The following is a 5231-nucleotide window of genomic DNA, read 5'->3' on the forward strand; positions in this document are numbered from 1 at the left end:
TAATCTTTAGGGATTTTTAACAATAATAATGAGGATGTAGGTGATTCAAATACAGATTCAAATTCACTTCTTGTAAGACAAAGCCCAGACAGCAGCATTTTTGTCACCTAAGTGATTCTAGTTTGTAGCCATTTCCCAAACCCCACCAGATGGCTGGGGAGGGGACGGGGAATGACCTGGCTAAAGTGATCAAACTCTCTTGATTTTCTCAGGATTTTACTGAGTTTCAAACTCGAGCTCTTATATCACAAGCACTCTTCAGTATCAAATAAACCAAAGAAATTCAGCAGCCTAGATCCAGAAGTGATTCAACAACTTATTAAAGAAAAGTTTGATCATGTACACAATCAGTCCTGGACTCATGGTCCAAAGACCTGAGCCACAGCCCCTCTTCCCTCCTTCTGCTATTTCCTGGCTACATGACTTTGAACAAGTCTTTAAAACCTAGTACATTGCCTGATCCTTCTTCCAAGTTCTTCTGAGAAAACTCTGTTCTCCAATCATCTGATTAGCAGCGAAGTGTGCTGGCCATTTGCACCACCCAGGACCGCATGTAATGGCAGAGATCTGATTCCCTGAATCCATTGCTCCATCACTGTAGTGTCCTTTGGTGATCAGACAATACCCATGATGAAAGAAGAAACTGAAGTTCAGGGAAGACCACTCAAACTTGATTCCCTTCCATTGAGCTTCTAGGCACGCAGAGAAGTGATCTCAAAGCTACCATTGCATACTGCCCACTTTCAATAGGTACATTGTATAGATTTTTTGCTCTTTTATATTTTTTTTTAAATTTTCACATTTTAATTGCTTTTCAGTGTCATCGCTGTAAGCTAGAAAACAAAATCAAACTAAGCTGCCCGGTTTTCTAGTGATTCAGTCTTGATCTTCAGCACAACAGCAGGAATGCAGAGGCCAACAGGGAGGCTGGAAAACCCAAGGTGCTCACTTGCTCGTGTTCTCCATCAGGAAACAGCCAAAAGCCCCGTCCTCAGACGGAGAGCTACAGAGAAGATTACAACGCAAAATGTCTGCTGAGCCACCTTCTGGAAAGCACATCAGAACTGAACGAGGAGGGAACAGAGTACGTGTTTACATTCTGAAAATCTGCTCTCAGGTTTGAGAAATCCCTATTTGTTCTCAATAAGTGTGTGGTGGGTAAAGAGAGGAGTCAACAGACGTGGGGACATTATTTGATTTTTTACCAATAAACTATCCCACAAGATTATCTTGTGTTCCCCCTTTTAAAAAAACAAACATACGTTTTTCCATTTGCCACAGAACAAACTGACATTAAAGACTGTTTAAAAGAACATTTCAATTCAACTACTATTGCAGAAGCCCTTCCGTGTCTCCTCACACAATTATCATCACTATTCTTCCATGATATAGATCCCTGCGGAAAACTTGTCAGAAGGTTTGCCAAAGCCAGAGATGAATAATAAAGCACGTCCTAGTTATTACTTGGAAGCTCAGTTAACAGCTTTGGGATAGACCCATACAATCTGGCCCCAATCTTGCTAAATATCTTTGAATTACACAACTCCTCAGACCTCAGCTTCCGCTCCTGCCCTGTGTCTTAAACTGGGCTGGGTCCCATCCGGGCCGCCTCGCCTCCAGCCCCAGGTACGTGCGGAATGTCGTCATAGGAGTAGCCCCGGTAACCTTTGGATGCATGGTAGGCGATGGGCAGGTGGTAGAACCCCCCGCAGAAACACCAGGATGCCGATGATCAGGACAGGAAAGGCCCGGTCTGCACCCCCTTTGCTGATGTAACCTTCCAGCAGGAGGAAACCGATGATGATGATGATAAAGGCGCCGATCAAAAACAACACCGTGGCAGGGGCAGTGGCTTTGTAAAGGATCTTAGGTGGGCTTTTCTTAAACTAAAAGTCAACAGTAGCTGTCGTCTGTCTTGAGTACTTCACTTCACCGCTGGGAATCCCAGCAGCCAGGCTGGTGCAAGACAGCATCATAACACGTTGACAGGGCTACAGTCCGAGACTTTGCCACTTGGCACCCACCACCTCGCCCCGCTCGGCCACCGAGACTGCTCTTTGATATTTATTATATGCCGAGATTATTTCTAGGTAGCTCTGACAGCTTAGTGATAAGGAGTTTCACTGCCAACCCAAAGGTACGTGATTCAAACTCACCAGCTTCCCCATTGGAGAAAGATGAGCAATCTCTTCCTGTTCTATTACAACCTCTAAAAACTTACTGGAGGGTCATCCCTGAGGCAGTTCTGACTCCATGGTGTATAACAACAAGAAGATAATGTCTATAAAATCTGTTTGGAGGTGAAAGAGTTTACAATTGTCTCACATTTTAGATTCTTAGCGTGACTCTTTAAGGAAAGATTTTTCAATTAACAATCCCTTCTCCTCATTCATTTTAGAGTAGGGCCCCAAATCTGTACATTTTGAGTGATCTTTGTTTCACATGTTATGCAGTAGTGTATTAAAGGTTTGTGCTTGTTTTTTAAATGTTTTAGATTTCTAAACTAAAGCTTTAAGACAGGTTTGGAAGCAGGAGTGGCAGACGCTTCCTAAACAACATGCCTCTGGAAACTATGAATTTTGAGAAACAATGATAGTTATAGGAAGGCTTCAGGTCTTTTGTTCATAGCGTTGCTATGAGTCATGCTCAACTTGATGGCAATCAACCACCACCACAACAAAATAAAGATGATTATTAGTATCCACTGCTGTTGTTGTGAACCATCAAGTTGAAACAGACTCATAACTGCTTAGTTTGAGGACTAAGGAGTACCGAATTCAGGCCATGCATGATCTTTTCAATCACATACTACGCTGATGAAAGTGGAATAATGAATAAGGATGAGAGATGAAGAATTGATGGCTTGGAAGTGTGTATTGGAGAAATCTCATGGACTGACTATCTCATGGACTTCCAAAAGAACAAACAGATACATCTTGGAGAAGGTGCAGCAAGAGCACTCCTCGGAGGCAAGGATGATGCTACGTCCCACGCACTTTGAGCATGTTGCTAGGAGAAACTGTTCCTTGGAGAGGGGCATCAGGCTTGGAAAGGTAAAGGGATGGTGAAGGAGAAGCCCCTCAGCCAGGTGGATTGACACAGTGGCTACAGCTGTGAGCTCAAGTGAGTCAGAGATTGTGAGGATGGCACAGGAGAGGACAGAGTTCAGGACTGTTGTTCATAGAGTTGCAGTGAGTCAGCCCTGACTCGACTACACCTAACAACAGTAATAACAGCATTGCTATTCATAGGGAGCTCTGATGGCATAGTGTATAATATTTTACACTGATAACTGCAAGTTCAATGGTTCAAATCCACGAGAAGCTCCTAGAGAGAAAGAAGGCTACTGTCTTATTACATAGATTTGTTTTTCTTGTTAAATGCCATCAAGTCCACTATGATTCACTGTAATCCCATAAGCAGATCTGAACCTTGACCTATCTTGTGCCATCCCTTTAATCTCTGTCATCTGTAAATCCAGTGTGACAGTCATTGTGTCAATCCATCTCATTGAAGGTCTTCTTTTCTGCTCACTCGCTGTCTTCTCCAGCACAATGTCTCCCTTCAACGACTGATTACTCCTAAAAATATGTTCAAAGTAAATAAACCAAAGTCTCACCGGTTTTGCCTCTATGGAGTAGCCAGATTGTACTACTTCCAAGCCATTTGTTCTTTTGGCAGTCCATGGCACATCCAATACTCTTCACCAACCCCACGATTCAAAGGTATCAATTCCTCTTCAGCTTCCCTTAGGCATTGTTCAACTTTCAGATGTCTATGAAGCTATTAAAAACATAATGGCTTGGATCAGATGAGCCTTAGTTCTTAAAAAAGGACACATTTGCTTTTTAGAACTTTTAAAGATTCTTAACAGTAAATTTCTCCAAAGTAACATGTCTTTTGATTTCTTGACTGCTGCTACCATGAGTGTCAATTGTGGGTCCAAGTAAATTTAAATCCTTGGCAACTTTAGTCTTTTCTCCATCTATAATGATGTTGCCTATTGGTCCCAAGGTGAGGAGTTTTGTATTCTTGGTGTTGAGATGTAAATCCATATATCTCATACATCCATAATCTATACATTTCTTGAAGGATATAGTCTAATTTTCTGCAGTAAGTGTTTTAATTCTTCTTCACTTTCTATAAGCAAGGTTATATCATCTGAATAATACAGGTTATTGATGAGTCTGCTTCCTCCGATCCTGATGCCATATTCTTATTCATATAGTCCAACTTCTCAAATTACTTATTCAGCATACAGACTGAACAGGTATAAAGAAACTTACACAGGCATTTTCTGATGTAGTTTTCCTTTTCTTATTTAGAAAATCTCTTCTTGATCTGTGTATAGGTTTCACATAAGCACAATTAAATGTTCTGGGATTCCTATTCTCCTCAATGTTAACCATAATTTGTTATGATCCACAAAGGCAAATACTTTTGCTTAGTCAAGAAAACACAAAAAAGCATCTTTATGGTATTCTACGCTTTAAGCCAAGATCCTACAACATCAGCAATTATATCCCTTGTTCCATGGCCTCTTCTGAATCCAGCTTGAATTTCTGGCAGTTTCATGTTGATATCCTGTTCCAGCTATTTTTTTAATAATATTCCACAAGATTCTCATATACACCTTCAAATTGAAGATGAAAAAAATTAAAACAAGTCCACCAGAACAAAAAAATTATGATGTCAAGTGTAACCCAATTGTAATTAGAAAAAATCTTATGAATAGGTTTGACACAATAAATATTTAATGACTGAAGACCAGATGAGTTGTGGAATGACATTAAAGATATCATCCATGAAGGGGGAAAAAATCCTCAAGGGACAAAGAAGAGACAAAAATAGATGTCAGAAAGGACTCTGAAAATTGCATCAGAATGTAGAGAGGCCAGAATATTTCAGAGTCTTTTCTGATATTCATTTTGGTCTCATCTATGTGCCCTTGCTTTTGTAGTAACGGTTTGTTTTCTTCATCAATTATATCCTTGATGCGACTCCTCAACTCATCTAGTCTCCAGCTGTCATTGGTGTTCAATGCATCAGATTTATTCTTGAGATGACTTTAAAATTCAGATGGGACAGACTCATGGTCATGTTTTGGTTCTTGTGGACTTGTTTTCATTTTCTTCAGCTTTAATTTGTATTTTATATTCTACAATCAGCCCTAGGCTTTGTTTTGGCTGATAATATTGAACTTTTCCATGGCCCTTTTTACACAGATATAG

At 40.5% G+C, this 5231-nt stretch overlaps 1 pseudogene; it reads right to left on the minus strand.

Annotated features, from left to right (window-relative positions):
• Positions 1 to 1579: 1579 nt before the first annotated feature.
• Positions 1580 to 1976, minus strand: LOC102853539 (annotated as a pseudogene).
• Positions 1977 to 5231: the final 3255 nt, after the last annotated feature.

The sequence above is a fragment of the Elephantulus edwardii genome, unplaced genomic scaffold (genome assembly GCF_000299155.1).
Source record: "Elephantulus edwardii isolate Elephantulus edwardi_28Jun2011 unplaced genomic scaffold, EleEdw1.0 scaffold00027, whole genome shotgun sequence".
NCBI classification, from domain to species: domain Eukaryota; kingdom Metazoa; phylum Chordata; class Mammalia; order Macroscelidea; family Macroscelididae; genus Elephantulus; species Elephantulus edwardii.